Below are 20,465 nucleotides of genomic sequence, written 5' to 3' on the forward strand. Positions count from 1 at the left end.
GTATAGTTTAGTTTCAGTCGAAATGTCTGGTAACGCAACTTTAAAACAAGGAACAAACTTGCCACTTTTCTTACAAAGGGAAAAATGTGTCTTATTAATCTGTGTTTCAGTGTAGTTAAAGATGTTAAATCCTTGTGAACACAATAATTTCCCTCCAAATAACTCTTTAGCATTTTCACTATTTTCTGAACTACTTTCATTGTTAAATAAAGATACAATGTCTTCTTCTAGTTGTTGTTTCTCCTCCACTGTCATCCCCTCAGGTTGTTCCTGGTGCCCTTGGGTGCTGGAGTATGTTGAAAAAAATTATTGTTGTTAACATTCTTTTGTTTGTTTCTGTTATCTATCCTTTCAGACCTTCTAAGAGTGGGGTAGTTTTCTTTATCACAAGCTTCTACCATTTGTTCATCATAACCATTGGAATTTACCCTAAAATGGGTGTCTGGTTCATGTCCATTAGGTTTAAGGTCTGCATGTGTGTAAACTTTGGGGAAGGGGTAGGCTATTCCCTTCCTGTATTCTTCCTCGTCTCTCTGTAATTTTTTCTTTTTGTGCTGTGGGTTAAAATCTACCTGGCATTGTATTTTTACAAATCATCATCAAATCATGTTGGTAAAACAGAAACATCATTGAGAAAATGCATCTATGGACATACTTATGCTATTAGGAGTCATAACGAAAATAATGCATTATATAAACATTCAGTTAAATGCAGGCAGTTTGTTTAGTTCAAGTTTGGAATTTTGGAAGTTATCTAGACGACCACTAGAGGGGGATGGTGGGAACTTCAAATAGAACGTAATGAACTCAAATGGCAACTTGAATTAAATGTGACTGTGGAACCTGGCATTAGTGAAAACATTTCAATTTTACCAATTTAAAAACAAAGGCTTTGGTTAGGTAGATATGGTTCTGCCTTCTGAAAATTTTTTTATGGAACTGTATGTTTTTCTTCAAGGTTTTTTCTTCAAGTTTTTTTTTTTTAATGGCTTATTTCTTCAAATGTGTTTAATTGTTGATTAATAGTATTATATAACCATAGGCATGTGGTTATGGTTTATTCTGATGAAGTCTCAGAGCTTTCAGAGACGAAAGCGCTAAATAAACTGGAAGCTGTTTTGTATCCTGTTGGAAGTCTGGTGTTCCTTTTTGTTATCCTGTACAACTGGACTGACTTACAAGTCTACTATTATCTTATGCCAATACATATGCATCAATATCTAGAAGTCCAACACCTCATGCCTCCCATGACTGAATATGCTTAAGCACATTTCTAGACTTATTTGGATGTCGTAGTAGTAAAATATAAAGGTTAATCAATTCTATAATGATTTGTTAATTATGAATTAAAGATAAAAATAATTTGGGGAATTAGTATAATTTTAATAAATGTTAGCCCGCCCTCAAAAGAAAAAAGAATAATTTATTCCAATTTTCAATTAATGATAAAAAATATTTTAGCATTCTGTTGTAATTTATTTGAAACATTTTGCTTGTATCTTTTGTACGGTTAAGTAATTCATCCTTGCACTGCTTGAAACTGAATCAGTTGTAAATTTCAGAGACATGTCTATGTATTTATTTATAAGAATGATCTTAGCTTTATTAATCTTAAATCTTAATTTAGGCATATCTTCAAAATTATTTGAATCTACATTAGGAGATTAATGTTGTATTTATATGATTAATTATTAATGATATATCATCAGCAAACAACTGGACTTTAAAACTGTAACTATCATTCATTTCAATGCCATCAGTATCCTGCCTAATTAAATTTGCTATGGGGTTCATAGCTAATGCAAGTAATAATGGTAATAATGGATATGTTTTGTTAATTTTGTAATTTGTACTCACTAAGATAGAAAACCTCTGTGATATCCAGACAATATCCCACTGAACTGTCAGCAATAATGTGATGTCTCACACTATCCTGGGTCAGTAACTAAGGAGCTTTTATCTTAACTACTGCATCCAATCTGAGACTGTGACTTAAACAGGAGAAATATTTCAAAATTTTCCCCTTAGAGTACAAGAGGAACATGCTCTATAACCTGGGACTGAACTGAATATTTCTGTTCACTCCTAATGTAACTCCTTATTACATACTTCAGAGCAATATGTCCCAGTTAATAATCTCTGATATACTCACATTTAACTAAATTAAATCTCACACATCCAAACACTTCTGGGAAAGCCTGACACAGATTTCTATCAGTGTCTCTTCCTCAAAATAATACAGTAATGCTGACACCAATTAGATTGTATTCATGCCCTTTTAGGGGGTATCCAATTTTGAACATTAGATATTAAAGCAAATGATAGCAAATGACCTAAGCAGCCAATCTTTCGGAGTGGCCCAGGGAATTATCAAGGCAAGTATAAGCAGTCTCAAATCCCTCGGGAAAAACACTGATTAACCAGCCACAATGTAAGTTAATAAAAATATTTAATAATGAGCAAAATTATTACAAATATATAACAGTAATTTCCAATAAACAAACATAACTCAGTCACAAGGAAAATGAAATCAATACTGAAAGATAGAAATCCAACATTTAGAAAAACTCTCACTGAGCTTACTGATTAGTTGTAATTTCCTACCTGACCAAAGAACTCTGTCCCGATCTAAACTACATTACTACAATAGAGTAAAAGCAGACTTACAGTTCTGGGTGAGTCACTTTGAGTATCCCCTGCACAGTGCATCTGTGAACAACTCACAAATGAACTCAAGTGACTACTGTAACTGACAACTGTAACTGACTGTTAACTGTCTTTAGCTGGTTCTTTTATAGACAAGCCTGTCACAACTGTTCCAGTTCTAATTTTCATTTCATATTTTGAAAATCAACAAACAGCTGTTTACTAAAGTTCCTTCCTGTTTTTCAGCTTCTGACAGTAGCACATAGCAACTGTCAACATTCTGATGACATCATCTGCAGATCAGCTGAATCTGAGACAGTTTGCCTGTATAATCTTTCTTCACAAACATGCACAGTTAGAAATGTAAAGGGACACTGTTCAAATCTTTAAAACATTCTGTACAGGTTATAAATAAACATGTGAGAACATATTTACAATATCATATCTAGTCATACAATACACAGGTTAATCTGAAAATATGTACAAAAACTCAACCAGATATGCTAGCACAAATAACAGTGTCTAATTTCTTCAGAACAACCAATCTTGATCTATCTTTTGGTATTCTTATAGAGAAATTACATCAAAATTGCCAAAAAATAATAGCAATGTTTCTAAATTCATAAATCTTTTATAACTGTAAAACACTACGTTAAACTTAATAATGTTAAAAATATCTTTAATGATCACCTTAAAGTTTTTTTATTATTATTAGACTTTATTAGCCCTTAACTTAAATATAATAGAAATTCATATATATTTATTTATACCTGGGAATACTGGAACATTAGTTCTAATTGCCAAATAGGTTTTCTGTGGCCTAACAAGGACTTCCAGTCTTCTCCCCTAATAAGGATTTCCACTTTTTCCAATACATAAAATAAAAAAGATTTACAATTTAAACATACAGTAGTATTCCTAGCTGGGTCTATATTACAAGATTGAATGCTTAAGTGATAGAACACCTAAACATCAAACTTATAATATCAAAAGCAAAAAACAGCAAACGGCCGATTTAACGCAGGAAAATAATTCCCTTGGCTGTTCACCAGATTTTGCTGTTTTGTCTACTTTAGTGCAATCTTGGAGTCGGTATATTTAGTTAGGGGTGTATGGGGGGCACAGCCCCCCATGTCAGGGGTGGGGGGGTGAAGCCCCCCAGTTAGTTTAGGTGTAAAGTTATTTTTTTCCATGGCTGACCAATCTGTTTTCCTGCACTGTTTGACATTTTTGGTTTCAATATTACAAGTTTGATGTTTAGGTGTTCGATCGCCTAAGCATTCAATCTTGTAATATAGACGCTGCCTACCTAACACATTTTAAAATCTAGTTTGGTGATCCTGTAAGTGTGTGATAAATTCTTTTACCCAAAGCATTTGCCATTTTTCCAATATAAAATGCAACATGTTTTACATATTACTAAGCAACACCAGTGGACATGCAACTTTACTTCCTTGTTTTACCCACTTTAAAGTGTGTTGGTAAATATCCCTCAGACCTTCAACATTAATAAACAGGAATTTTTACATGCATCACATTTGACTGTATAATTGTGACCATTCATGATCCCAAATGGTGGTCTTTCCAAGATGTTTTTATTATTTGATCTCTTACTGTATGTCATTGGCCCTGTGCCAATAATGTCAACTGGTGTGTCAAGATGTTAAAATACATTCAAGTGTTTTGTAAGGACCTCCCCAGTGGGATTACTGTTATGAGTGGATGAAGTAATAAAAGAACAAAACAAAGTCCAACATTTTTGGCTTATTAATGGTGCTATGGTTTTAATCTCATTATGTTTAGTACATGGTTTACTGCGGCGGTGGTGCTGCGGTAACGTTGTCGCCTCACAGTTAGACATTGCCTGTTCAATTCTCAGTTAGAGCATCTTCTGTGTAGCGACATGCATGAATGGGCATTCCTTCGTTGAAGGTTGTGCTTTAGGCCTGGCAAGCCAGTACATAAAAATCTACTGTCAATCATTAGCGGACCAGAGTTCCGCTGTGGCAACCCCTAACCAGGAAAAGCATGGTTTAAAGCACACTGGCAGTACAAGGCTATAACTATAATGCCTTCCACACATTTAAGCCAGCTACTACACACATTGGGACTAAAGACTGAGGTATTTTAATTTACATGAAAATAAATACACCTCAATGTTATCAAACGGGAAGATGCACTTTTTGCTTCTCCATGTTCAAATCACCATAAGCAAAATCTCATACCATTTTCTTATAAGCTATAGGTTCCCCTCTATGACTCAGGAAACCCATAACACATATTTAAGCTTACTGGAAACATTTACAATACAATACAATACCACATTCATGGGTGACTTTAATTGCCCCACTATTAACTGGCAATCATATATGACACCAAATGTGCAGGCACAGAGATTCCTGGATTTTGTAAATACAAACTCCCTGGACCAGATTGTCAACATGCTGACCAGGAGCATCAACATACTGGATCTGGTCCTCACTAATATATGAGAGTGTTGCACACCCCCTAGTGTAATAACCTCTCTGATAATGTCAGACCAGGGACTTGGGGACACACACATAGAGAGTAATCTATCCTTTGACCATCATGTGTCTACTATAGTGAGGAAACCAGTCTACATTTGGCAATTTATACACAAAGGTATGACATCTAGGTCTAAGAAGGTAATTGTTCCTCTGTATTCAGCATTCATCAGACCTATTACTAAGTACAGTGTCCCCTTTGGTATGTGCCTAACCAGGCACATCCAACAGGTGGAACATCCACAGAGGTTGCTCAGTAAAAGAATACAGGGTGTAAGTAACATGTCCTTTGCAAACCACCTCAAGGCCATATCCCTGTATTCTGTCTCCTACAGGTTTTTGAGGGGAGATCCATGCTTGACATACAAGGCATTGTTGGACCCCACCCTAATGGACCTCCTGCATATCTGCAAAACATACAGCACCAGAATTACCTATTTGAAAGACATAAACACTGTCTGTGATATAAATAAAACTTACTAGAGAGACAGGTATGTATTCTAGAGACTACCCCTTCTCTGGAAAAGGTTCCCCATCCATGTGAAGCATGATTGAAGTGTAACTTGGACAATTGGCTGGGGAACAGGAAATTCATCCAAGGTTTGCACCTACATCTGTAATGGACACAGGCAACCTGTAAATGATTCACCTCCCAGGTCCCTATTTATAAATGTTTCATCTTTCAAGTTCCTGCACACACTTCTCTTAGGTACTAGAACTTGTCAGAGATTTGGGATGCATGGCTAGGCGTAGAAAGGTCCTTGTGGTCATTAGCTTAGTGCACACCTATGAAACTATGAACTTATCTAAAAGAATTTTAAAATCAATCTCCTTTCTTCCATGCAAATCCTTTACCCCTTCATCAAGTAACCAGTGAGGATAATCTCTTTCTCAAACAATTCAATCAATTTCTGAACCTCAACAAAAAATTGACTGTTATCAGATGCCAATCTTAACACTCTTATTAGTTGGCTGTTGACAATGCCCTTCTTATTGTGAGTTGGATGACAGCTCGAAAAGTGAATATAGGAATTATAATAAGTATTTTTATGATAAATACTAAAAGAAAGAGTGGTCCCATTTTTCTTTTCAGTCCAGACATCCAAAAAACTGATGGCATCCTTATTTATCACATATTTAAACCTTAAAAAATCAGTAGCATTTTACATTTCAAGTATAAATTGTTGAAATTGTACATTATCCCCTTCCCATATTAAAATGGAATGAGAAAATATTGTTAAATGATGACAAGGACTATTTGAATGGAAATGTTTATCCTTTAAGGGTTAAGGAAGGGACATATGACAATGGGCCTTGAGGGGATGGCAGTAATATCCAAGGTGATATCATTGATGAGGCCCCTTTAGATACTTCCTCTTTAAGGTGATTGGAAAGGAGAGTCAACAAAAATTATTCCTCTCACCAGGGACAGACCAGTGATGAGAATCATTATATGAGGCCCCAGGAACAGTGCAAACAGAAAAGTCACAGACAGAAATATTATCTGAACATATTAAACATGATGCAGATACTGTTTCCATTTCTATGGAACCATAAAAATAGAAACATTAATTGAACCTATTGGACATTATGAAGTTACTGTTTCCACTTTTCAGAATTTTAAGATCTTTAACAGTTGTTCTTTAGAGATTAATTCTACTTTTCACTGTTTGCTCATCAAGGGATTTAACTTCATACCAGCCACTACACTTGATTTGGCTTCAGCTTTACCTGAACTTAATGTTTACCTGAACTTAAGGTATATACAAGAGGTTTACATCTGAACTTAAGTTATATACAAGAGGGTTAAATCTGAACTTAATGTTTGCAAACCAGGAACAAGATTGGAACACACATGTTGGTATTAAAAGGAAAAGTGCATACCATTCACCATGGCACCTCTCTGTTTTGTTATTTGAAAGGTTGTATGAAAAGCAACCTCCATGTACAACTATCACACACTTACAACAACAAAATGTGTTATAATGTTAACACTACAGAGACTTAGCTCCTTAAAAAATTCAGTACAACAAAGTGGTTAGGTTTATAACACCACATTGTGGGGGAGGACTTGTATGTACGAATGCTGTGGACTATTCTGGCAAAATGCAAGGAATTCTTGCAGATGACAACACATTTATTAATTTCTTTATTTGACATTTGTTTACTGGGAAAGAGCCCATTTTCAGTGGAGGTCTGGGGAGAAATGCATGTCTTTGGAATGTGGGAGGAAACCCATGTAAACACAGGGGGATTTGCAGGCTCCACACATAAGGCTCCCCAGCCAAGAATTGAACCAGAGAATCTCTTGGTGTGAGGTAACAATGCTAAGCACCGCACCACCACATATGACTGGCTAACTTGAAATGAGATAGCAGTCACATATCTTAAAATAGTTTTACTTTTACAGTAATCACATTGACACATTGATATTGATTCTTCCACATAAGTAAAGTTGAAAGTGAGTTTTCCTGTAATAATTACTATTTTTGGTATTGCAAAGGTACAGTCAGATGTTTCAAGCCTACATTTATGACCAATTGTCTCAACTCAAGGTTTGAAGAAGGAACCCCTTGCAAAATACATTGATTGGAGATTAAATGGAATACTGAGTTATTTTTGTCCACATTTTGAAGGATTTGTGAAATGTTTTGCACAATATGAGGGACATTGCAGTGAATGATGACAGTTGGTTCATCACTATAAATGCAATTAACTTGTTTTCAGTTATCCACCAAGTGGATGGTTTGAAATGGTTTTATAAAATGACCAATAAGAAGCTCGAGGGAATTGACATTAATATGATTATGGAATTTATGAAGATTGTTCTGAATGATAATTATATGTATTTTGAGGAAGAAAACTTCAATCAAAGGAAAGGTGTAGCAATGGGGCTACATGTACCCCCATTTTTGCTAATTTGGTAGGATGTTACTGGGGAAAACATTTTGCATTTTTACACCCCTTGTACAAGCAATGTGCTGCTTAGTTTTGATATTTGGATCACGTTTGTTTTTATATGTGGAGGGGGCAATGTACATTTTCAACAATGTGTACTTAATTTGGAAAAATCTACTGATTTTTAAGGCTTAAATATATGAATAAATAAGGATACCATTAGTTTTTTTGGACATCCAGATTCAGGAGAAACTGGGACCACTCTTTCTTCTAGTATTATTGCAAACATACTATTGTAATTCCTATATTCCCTTTTCCAACTGTCATCTAACTCACACTAAGAAGGACATTGTCAAGAGCCAAAGAGGAAAGGAGGCTGATCTTTTCCCCCATTTTACATAATGGGTTTAAAACCGTGGGGCCATTAACAAGTCATAACATGGGACTAGGTTTTACTCTTTTATTAGTCTATATACTACTAACAGTAAAACCATTAAGGAGGTCCTTATGAAATACTAGAAAGTATCTGAACATCTTAACACCTCAGTTGACATTATTGGTACAGGAACAATAGTGACATACAGTATGAGACCAGATATTAAAAGCATATTGGAAAGACTGCCATATGAGGTCATGAGTGGTCAGAAATATACTTTCAAATGTGGTGTTTGTAAACTGAAGGCATGGGGAACATGTAGCACCATACCTTAAAGTGGGTAAAACCAGGTAAGTACAGTTGCATGTCAACAGATGTTTATTTAGCAGTATGTTAAACGTGTTGCATTTTATATCGGGAAAAAGGAGAATGCTGTGCATAAAAGAATGTAAAAGCACACTTACAGCATCACCAAATAGGATTTTAAAAACTCTTTAGCTAGGCATGCTAGTGTATGTTTAAATTTTAAATCTTTTTTATTTTCTGTATTGGAAAAAGTGGAAATCCTGATTAGGAGTGAAGACTGGAAATCCTTGTTAGGCCTCAGAGAAACTGTGTAGTAAATAAGAACTAATGTTTACCTCTCAACTGTCCAGGTTTGTGCCTCATATTTTTAGTCTGTTCCTCATAAAATGTGTGGTTTTCTGACAAATCATTATGGACTGAAGGAAATAATGACATACATTTGAGATTCACACTTTTTCACATTTCATATCCTTCAGAAAATGCATGCTAAAACACATCCTATTATTCTAGCAGCTTTCTAAGTTTATAAGAGCAATATTTAAAATATGTCCCTATTTGTGGGTCTTTGTCCCCCCATTGTTTTAGGCTTTGTCCGGATTTATTACGTTAAGAAGTTGAGAAGTATGCTTCAGTATTAGCAGGTACAAATTAAGTTATATGCATTTCTGATATACTTAGTTTAAAGGCTAATAAAGTCTAATAATAAAAAAGCTTTTATGGTGATCATTAAAGATTTTTTAACATTATTATGTTTACTGTAGTGCTGTTTTACACTAATGAAAGTTTATTAACTTGTTGTGGTATTTATGATGTGTTATTATTATTTGTTATTCTTGGCTGCATTTAACCAATTCAGGTTTCCAGCTGTCGTCCAATGCAGAATTAGTTGCAGCCAGAAGATATAGCAAATCTGCTGGCTGACAATTCACCTTAAATTTCACCTCCCCATCAGCTCATTTTTCCCCAAGAAATACCTTCCAACACTCCACCACCAATTATCATCAAATAACAGGTTGTCACTCTACTCTCTAAAGCTAAAAGCACAACTTCAATGGGACCTGATAATATACCAGAGTGCCTCTTAAACAGCTTAAATCATGACTTATCAGGTCCATTAGGATCTCTATTTAAACACAGTCTCTGGACTGGTTTTGTCCCAATAGAGTAGAGGACAGCAACAGTCATCCATTGGCATATAGAGGGACCATCTACTGGCCTGGGAAATTACAGACCCATAAATTTGACTAGTCTTATATGTAAGGCCATGGAAAGAATGGAAAGAATAATCATGGACTTGATAAATAATGGCATAGAAAACCTGCAAACACTGGACCTGACCCAGTTTGGCTTTGTCAAGGGCAGGTCATGTAGGTCTATTTTTAATCAATGAATGGTAAAAGCATTGACTAGCATTACATCATAAATGCCATTCATCGAAACCTCCTTATGGAGGGGGGGGGGTGCACCCCACACCCCCCCGTTAATTATATATACCAACTCCAAGATCGCACTACAGTGGGAAAAGGGAAATTTCCTTATCCATACCATAATGCAATCTTAGTCAGAATGTTTCAATGAATGCATGTTAAATGATATACGCCTTTCGATACTTTGTTTTTTGACAGATAGACATGTATCCAGGTCATGTCTACTGAATCTGGTGGATTTCTTTGAGAGTCACTTACGCCATGGATGAGGGTTAAACAGTACATACAGCCTACCTCGACCTGATCAAGGCATTTGTCACAATTTCCCAGTTAGATATTGTAAATAAATTCTCAAAACCAGACATAAATCCATATATCACCAAATGGATAGCAAATTGGCTCACAGACAGGACACATGGTTAAAGTGGGTAAGTCCAGCTCCTGCAAGAGGCCAGTTACTAGTGTTGTGCCACAGGCCTCAGTGCTGAGACCACTTTTGTTTGAAATATACTTCTTTGAAGCCAAGGCTAATGTGGAAGAACTCTGGATGACAAAGTTTGATAACGACTGCAAGCCATGGCCAATTATTGAATCCACAATGATGTAGCTATCCTTCAGGAGGGTCTAGCTCAGACAAATGATTGTGTCATAACCATGGACTAAAACTAAATGTGAGAAAATGGATTATCATACCCTTTGAAAAGTCAAATACTCCTGCAAATTGCAATGCTGATAGCACACCCTAACTATAGAGTTATGGGTGAGGGACCTAGGTACACAGATAGATAGTAGCCTAAACCTTGACCACAATATGTCCACAGTGTTGATGAATTCCTTTTATGAGGCACAACTTATTACTAAAGGTATGGCATCCAGATCCAAGGAAACTATAGTCCCACTGCATTCAGCCCTCATTAGACCAATAATCGAGTATAATGCACCATTTGGCATGTACTTGACTAGGCACTTACAGCAGCTAGAGAGCGCTCAGAGGTTCTTCACAGAGAAAATACAGTGTGTAAACAACATTAACTATGCAGATAGGCTAAAACCCTATCCATTTACTCTGTATCCTACTGACTATTAAGGGTGACCTATACCTGACCTGCAAGGCACTCACAAATCTAGTCCTGATGGAGCTACTGCACATCCACAAGTCAAACAACATGAGGGTCACCCAATCTAAGGATATAGATGTAGTCAGCGACTCAAACAACTCATTCTGGAGAGACAGATATGCATCTCAGAGATTGCCCCTTCTTTGGAACAGGCTTTTTATTCACATTAAGCAGAGCCTGGCCATCTTCAAATGCAGTTTGGATCAATGGATGGGGAATCACAAATTCACACTCTAGGTAGTACATATGTCACTTATGGACAGGGGTAATCTGTACGATGCTCAATGTACAGGCACAAATCCTCTTGTCACTAGGGGCCATATATTGGGTAAAATCAGGTTATCAAATGAAAAACAAAAAACAATTCCAGAGACTCACACATCAGTACAATACTATTTTAAAACCAACCAAGACCAACGAAAACATAAAAACCTGAAGGTTTATTAATGGTAAATGCTTTTGCATTAACTACTAATGCTTCATCAGACCAAGACATAAAAAAACGCTACGCTCAATAAATAAAACAAAAACCCCTCTCATTCAATTCAGCAATTCAAAATAACAAATAAGATAACTAGTAGATACAATGTCATAACATACATGAATCTTAAAATTATAATGCAAAAAAAAAAAATAAAAAGCAATATCTATACTCTTAGCCCATGGTCCTTTGTGGCTAAAAGCCCAGCTAGTCTCGATGACATCATAGTCACATGAAAGGCTCATAAAATATGCATATAAATATAAACTCAATGGAAAATAAATCAATGAATTAAAGGTCGTGCTTTTAGACTGGTTTAAGGCATACCATTTCATTGAGCCCATAAGCTCTATAAAACTGTAGTTCAAGGATCCAATTCTGTTCTATAACTTCAGTTTTATTCTTTATATCTCCTCCTCTGACACTCAGCTGAACAATTTCTAAAACAAAAAATGTAAAGCTTTGTTGTTGCCACAATGTAGAAACATGTGAAGCTAAGGCATTACTGCTCTTTCCATGCCTAACATCACTTAAGTGCTCTAGTATCCTATCTTTAAGGCACTAGCTCATTTTGCCTATATAAAAAGTGTAGCAGCACTCGCAAAAAGCATAATACACCACATTCATAGTTTTGCAATCAGCATAAAAAGAGCAATCTATTACACAGTGCAAAGTCAGATACTTAGAACAAATATATCTACAGGCTTTGCAACTCATACAGGGAAATGTACCACAACGTAATGATATTAAAAAGCTAGCTGCCCTTCCTACACTTTTGTAACAAAGTTCTCTCTTGAGGGACAAATTTATGCAAAAACAAAATTTAGGCACATTACCTACTAATTCTGTGAGTTCATAACAACTGCAGAGAATCCCCCAATTTTTCTTCAATATGTCACAGACAATATTAATATCATTTGAATAAGTAAAGACACACCTCACAGTCCTACTGTCCTGTCATTCCTGGGGGATCATGATCTCAGGTTCTGCCACCCTTGAAAAATATGGTCTAGCACTACTAGCTCTCTCAGATTTCACCTTCAAAAAACAAGAGTCTAGCTGCTTGTCAGTACAGCCTCTTTGGAGAAACTCCCTCTTCAACTCATCCAGAGCTTGAGCCAAAGATTCATCATCTGTATGCAGACGCATAACTCTAAGGCACTGTCCTCTAAACATATTCCTTGGAATGTGCCTAGGGTGCATGCTGCTCTTGTGTAACAAAGAGTTCTTCTCTCATGGCTTCTTGTACACTTCAGTCTTAAAATTGCCTAAAACATCCATATTAATTGTAATATCCAAAAAATCTATTGAGTCACAAGAAAAATGCAGCTAAACTTCAAAAACTCAGTAGCGCCTTGCATATACAAAATAAATTCATTGAGCATCTCAGTTGTACCACTCCACAACACACTCGAAACTCTCCTTAGCATGGAGAACATCGATATCTGTGCAGTAACAGAAACCTGGTTCAAGGCTCTAGAGTGCTCTACCAGGTTATACCTCATACCATGCTTTTCCGCCCCAAAACTTGGACCGAACCACAAAAGGAGGGGGAGTATCAATATTCGTCAAAGATACCCACACCTCCAGGTTGGTGGCACAGCACGAAGCATCAGAGACTATCCATGTGAAACTAACAGTAGGTAAAACTGCCTTCCAGTTTATAGCCTGCTACAGACCACCCTCCCAAACTCAGGAACCCCACTCGGCCTTCCTGAGAACACTGGAAAAGATGAAGGTCTCTCCAAACACCATTATATTGGGTGACTTCAACTACCCAACTATAGACTGGGAACATTACTCTAGCTCCAACACCCTAGCCCAATCCTAGAATTTATAAACTCAAATGCTATGGAACAACTTGTTACCACTCCCACAAGAGGGGAAAACATACTGGACCTGATCATCACCAACATGGGGACTCTGTGCTCCAGACCAGAAGTGTATCCCTCACTGGTAAGATCAGACCATAAACTAATCTCACTGGATATTCACATCCCGACCCCACCCCATGCCCAGAAAACCACAGTGAAAAACTTCTCTAAAGCAAATTTCACACTCCTCAAAACCGAGGTGGAATCCTTCAAAGCCCCCGGGCCTGTGGATAATACGGCCCAGACCGCAAAATCCTTTATAAACGCATTCTATAAACACCTTCAGGAATGCATGGATCATGCAATCCCAAATAAAACCAAGACCCAATCCTCCAAAGGCAAATGTCCTGTCTGGTGGACCCCAGCCATAAACGAACTATACAATAGAAGGAGGAAGCTACTACATGATAGAGCAAAATCCCAAAAAGGGAAGGCATCTCTGATCAGTATTAGCAAAAAACTACGGGTACTCATAAAATCGTCTAAGGCCAGCTTCGAGAGAAAAATTGCACAGGACACTAAGGATAATCACAAGGTTTTCTTTAGTTATGTTAGGAAGCTGGTTGGGAATTCCCAGATATGCTCAGAATTAGTCCAAAATGACAAAAAATACACCGAACCCACAGACATTGCCAACATCCTAGCTGACAGGTTCAGCGCAAACTCCCCCCCTCCCCACCAAAAGGGCTAATATCTATCCCAGCAGAGTGCTTCCCCCCTGACATCTCAGATGCTCAGGTAAGAGCTGCCCTCTCCAAAGCAAGAAACACAGCATCAATGGGACCAGACGGCGTCCCGGGCTGCGTCCTACATGAACTCCAAGAAGAGCTAAACCCAAACCTAAAACTACTGTTCAATCTCAGCCTTACTACAGGATATGTACCCAATGAGTGGTGTACAGCAACAGTGGTCCTTCTCCACAAAGGTGGTGCCTCAACGGATCCTGGAAACTATCGCCCCATAAGTCTCACTAGCTTGGTCTGCAAAGCTATGGAAAGGATCGTCATGGACCTTATAAATAAAGATATTGGGGACCTACAGACACTGGATCCTACCCAGTTCGGCTTTGTTAATGGCAGATCCTGCCTCTTAAACCTGGTTGATTTCTTTGAAACAGTCACCAAGGCCATTGACAAGGGGAAGGTGGTCCACACAGCCTACCTGAACCTCGCAAAAGCCTTTGATACAATACCCCACTCGGGCATCATAGATAAGCTCACCAGCTTAAATATAAACCCCTATGTCACTAGATGGGTTGCAAACTGGCTCAAGGACAGAACCCACATGGTTAGAAAAGCTGGGGCCATGTCAGACTCCAAACCAGTTACAAGTGGCGTCCCACAAGGCTCAGTCCTGGGACCTCTCTTGTTCGGTATATATTTCTCGGAGGTGCAGGCCAACATGGAAAGACTGTGGCTGACCAAGTTCGCAGATGACTGCAAACTGGGTGCCATAATAGACTCTCCAGCTGACACAAGCATCCTCCAAAAGGGCCTCATAGAAACAGACAACTGGTGCCAGAGCCATGGCCTCAAGCTAAACGCCAAAAAGTGTATAGTCATCTCCTTTGGCAAAACAAAGTGCCTACAAATTACCACATAGGTGGTAATCCATTAAGTACAGAAGAAGTAATTAGGACCTGGGGACCCAAGTTGATAGCAATCTCTCATTTGACAACCACGTGGCCAAAGTGGTTAGAAAAACATTTTATATAGCCCACCTAATCATAAAGGGATTCACATCTAGATCAGGGGAGGTCATCGTGCCTCTTTACTCATCCCTCATCAGGCCCATAATTGAGTACAATGCCCCTTTTGGGATGTACCTTACCAGACACCTGCAGCAACTGGAAAGACCCCAAAAGTACCTCACCAAGAGGATCAAGGGGATAGAGCAAAATCCCAAAAAGGGAAGGCATCACTGATCAGTATTAGCAAAAAACTATGGGCACAGATAAAATTGTCTAAGGCCAGCTTCGAGAGAAAAATTGCACAGGACACTAAGGATAACCACAAGGCTTTCTTTAGTGATGTTAGGAACCTGGGTGGTAATTCCCAGATATGCTCAGAATTAGTTCAAAATGACAAAAAATACACCGAACCCACAGACATTGCCAACATCCTAGCTGACAGGTTCAGTGCAAACTCCCCCACCAAAGGGCAAATATCTATCCCAGCAGAGTGCTGCCCCCCTGACATCTCAGATGCTCAGGTAAGAGCCGCCCTCTCCAAAGCAAAAAACGCAGCATCAATGGGACCAGACGGTGTCCCGGGCTGCATCCTACATGAACTCCAAGAAGAGCTAAACCCAAACATAAAACTACTGTTCAATCTCAGCCTTACTACAAGATATGTGCCCAAAGAGTGGCGTACAGCAACAGTGGTTCCTCTCCATAAAGGTGGTGCCTCAACGGATCCTGGAAACTATCGCTCCATAAGCCTGACTAGCTTGGTCTGCAAAGCTATGGAAAGGATCATCATGGACCTCATAAATAAAGATATTGGGGACCTACAAACACTGGATCCTACCCAGTTCGGCTTTGTTAAGGGCAGATCCTGCCTCTTAAACCTGGTTGATTTCTTTGAAACAGTCACCAAGGCCATTGACGAGGGGAAGGTGGTCCACACAACCTACCTGGACCTCACAAAAGCCTTTGATACAATACCTCACTCGGGCATTATAGATAGGCTCACCAGCTTAAATATAAACCCCTATGTCACTAGATGGATTGCAAATTGGCTCAAGGACAGAACCCACATGGTTAGAATTGCTGGAGCCATGTCAGACTCCAAACCAGTTACAAGTGGTGTCCCACAAGGCTCAGTCCTGGGACCTCTCTTGTTCGGTGTATATTTCTCGGAGGTACAGGCCAACATGGAAGGACTGTGGCTGACCAAGTTCGCAGATGACTGCAAACTGGGCACCATAATCTACTCTCCAGCCGACACAAGCATCCTCCAAAAGGGCCTCATAGAAACAGACAACTGGTGCCAGAGCTATGGCCTCAACCTAAATGCCAAAAAGTGTATAGTCATCCCCTTTGGCAAAAACAAAGTGCCCACAAATTACCACATAGGTGGTAATCCATTAAGTACAGAAGAAGTAATTAGGGACCTGGGGACCCAACTTGATAGCAATCTCTCATTTGACAACCACGTGGCCGAAGTGGTTAGAAAAACATTTTATATAGCCCACCTAATCATGAAGGGATTCACATCTAGATCAGGGGACGTCATCGTGCCTCTTTACTCATCCCTCATCAGGCCCATAATTGAGTACAATTCCCCTTTTGGGATGTACCTTACCAGACACCTGCAGCAACTGGAAAGACCCCAAAAGTACCTCACCAAGAGGATCAAAGGGCTCAAACAGATGCCATATGCTGCCTGGTTAAAGAAACTCCAGCTCTACTCAGTGGCATACCACCTTTTCAGAGGCGATCTGTGCCTGACGTATAAAGCCATGTCCAACCCGGAATTAATGGACATGCTGCACCTCAGAAAATCCAAATCCCATCGAGCTACGCACTCGAGAGACTTGAACCTCAGCACTGAAATAAATAGGACATGCTGGAGGGACAGATTCATAACCCAGAGGCTCCCTTCACTCTGGAATAAAATCCCAGTCCAGGTTAGGCAGAGTCCCTCATTGACTCTCTTCAAGAGGAATCCTGATGAGTGGATGGGAGATCATAGGTTTACCCCGGGTATCACTTCTGTGTCACTGTTAGACAGAGGCACAGTATACTAACCTCGAAAAGGGCATAGCAAAATAAATTTAAAATGGGTGGCGAAAGCCAAACACATTCTGGCTAGGCTTATAAATGCCCTAGGGCAGATAGCCTAGTATGAACCTATAAACCTATGAACCTATGAACCAAACAGATGCCGTATGCTGCCCGGTTAAAGAAACTCCAGCTCTACTCAGTGGCATACCGCCTGCTCAGATGCGATCTGTGCCTGACGTATAAAGCCATGTCCAACCCGGAATTAATAGACATGCTGCACCTCAGAAAATCCAAATCCCATCGAGCTACGCGCTCGAAGGACTTGAACCTCAGCACTGAAATAAATAGGACATGCTGGAGGGACAGATTCATAACCCAGAGGCTCCCTTCACTCTGGAATAAAATCCCAGTCCAGGTTAGGCAGAGTCCCTCATTGACTCTCTTCAAGAGGAATCTTGATGAGTGGATGGGAGATCGTAGGTTTACCCCGGGTATCACTTCTGTGTCACTGTTAGACAGAGGCACAGTATACTAACCTTGAAAAAGTGCATAGCAAAATTAATTTAAAATGGGTGGCGAAAGCCATACACACTCTGGCTAGGCTTATAAATGCCCTAGGGCAGATAGCCTATTATGAACCTATGAACCTATGAAAAAAAATATATAATCAACAAATCATTTGTAGTAAATAATGTACTTAAAAATATATTGTTATGTAAAATCAAATCATGTCTCCAATGAGCTAACACAAATTTGGCATAGCTATTCACACAGGCAGTGCCCATAGCCACACCAACCTTCTGCAAATAGTACTGCTCACCAAACATTTTATTTATTTATTTTATTTTACATTTGTTGACTGGGCTGGTCCATTTTCAGCAGAGGCCCAGGGAGAAAAGCTCCAAATACAGACATTAAAATTAGTCTTTACAAAATGTATTAGTTATAATGAGAAAAAATAAAATGATTATCGTATTATCATGTTCTTACAGAAGCAACAATTAGAAATTAAATACAGACTAAGGGAATACAAATTGTGCATGAGAATAGAAGAGATTTAGTGTAAGATTTGCTTGAAGGAGTAGAGAAAGAAGTAGTGGGACACTGAAAACTAGTCGGGGTTAGTACATGGGCAGAGCCAGTGAGTTTTGAGGTGAGTTCTGAGTTGGGATTTGAAACAAGGAAAAGAAGAGCTAGCAGTGAGGTTGTCAGGAAGAGAGTTCCAGGCTTTGCCTATTGTGTTTGAGAACAAGGATTTGCCTGCCAAATTGTTGGATTTGCAAGTAGATATAAGAAGTTTCCAACAAAACGAACAGCAACACCAGAAATATGGAACCAAGACAGTAAACCTCACTGTCACAGCTAGCTTTTCAGAATTAGCATGCAGGCTTAACTCGAATAAGGCAAGAGAAATGCGATTCCTCCAAAATATTTAATACGAACAGTCGACAAAAAAACTCAGAACTAAAAATTTTTTTTCAAATATTACATGTAGCTGTTAAGCGCTTTCATCCGCTTATCGCAGACTTCTTCAGAACAGCTGATCAAATCAAAAGACAATCCATTTAAAATCTTTTTGGCGCCATTCTGAAAGCACAAATCTTTTTAAAGTGCCAGTGCTCATTTATACTTAAAAACGCTATACATAACTTGTCCAAGTATATAGCAACAAACTAAAAATACTTCTATAAATAAATATCAACTATAAAAATATACAAACAATACATTAATAAACAATTGCTTAAAACAGATGAATAATCCAATTATTCTTATGTTGCACATGTAAAACACATTGTATAAATAGCAACATAATTAACTAACACTTTATCGACATTTTGTCGACTGTTCGTATTAAATATTTTGGAAGAATCGCATTTCTCTTGCCTTATTCGAGTTAAGCCTGCATGCTAATTCAGAAAAGCTAGCTGTGACGGTGAGGTTTACCGTCTTGGTTCCATATTTCAGATATAAGAAGTTTGTTAGAAGAGCGTAGGCTTTTAAGGTTGCAGTAAGGTGTGATAAGGGAGGTGAGTGTAGGGGTGTTGGTAGGTTTGTAGAAGATATTATGGACTAAGGAGAGCTGGTGATATAAGATCAGATTTTGCAGCTCAAGCCAACCTAATTGCTTTAAATTTATGCAGTGGTGGGTTCTAAAAGTAGAGCTAGAGGCAAATCTGGCAATACTGTTATAGGCAACAGCCAGTTTGCAGAGGTTAGATTTGGACAGGTATGTGTAAATATGGGAGGCATAAAGGAGGGAAGAAATTAGGTGGGTATGGGCAATGGAAGTTCTGGAAAGTGGAGTGAGGAATGTTTTAATTCTATACAGGGAGCCTAGTTTTCTGTTAACTAATTTTATGGTGTTGTTGATGTGAATATCAAAGCATAGGTTATTGTCTATCTCTACTCCAAGAAGCCTGGTAGTGGGGTCAGGTGATATGATAGCGCCATTACTAGACAAGACAGAGAAGTTGAGAGTGGAGGATTTCTGGGTGGGGGAGAACAGTAACAGTTTGGTTTTCTTGGAGTTTAGGATTAAGCATTGTTTTAAGAACCAGGTTTCAACAGTTTGGAAAGTCTGTTGGGTGAAAGAGTGCATTTCGGAAGGGGAAGAAGCCAAACAAATCAAAGTAGAGTCATTGGCATATTGTATACAGGTTGCAGAGGAAATACTGGTATGAAGATCATTAATAAAAATAGAAAAAAGAAGAGGGCCAAGTATAGAACCTTGTGGTACTCCAAGGGTGATGGGCAGGTGGTTGGACAGGTTACTGTGCCAGAGCACTGCCTGTTGTCTGTTATGAAGATAGGAGTGGAACCACATAATAGCTTTTGAGACTAGTGAGAATGTTTTAAGTAAATTTAAGAGTATCTGGTGATTGACCATATCGAAGGCTTTGGATAGGTCAATAAAGAGAGCAGAGGTAAGGATATTATTATTTCGATTTTTGTTGATACAGTCAGTAAAAGAAAGGAGGGCTGAAGTAGTGCTGCGGAAAGGTCTGAAGCCATGTTGACAGTCAGCAAGAAGGTTTTCATTCAACAGGTGTTTAAGAAGTTGTTTTTGTATGCATTTTTCCATGATTT

The sequence above is a fragment of the Protopterus annectens genome, chromosome 9.part0, assembly GCF_019279795.1.
Source record: "Protopterus annectens isolate FY-2018-M chromosome 9.part0, PAN1.0, whole genome shotgun sequence".
In the NCBI taxonomy this organism is placed as follows: domain Eukaryota; kingdom Metazoa; phylum Chordata; order Ceratodontiformes; family Protopteridae; genus Protopterus; species Protopterus annectens.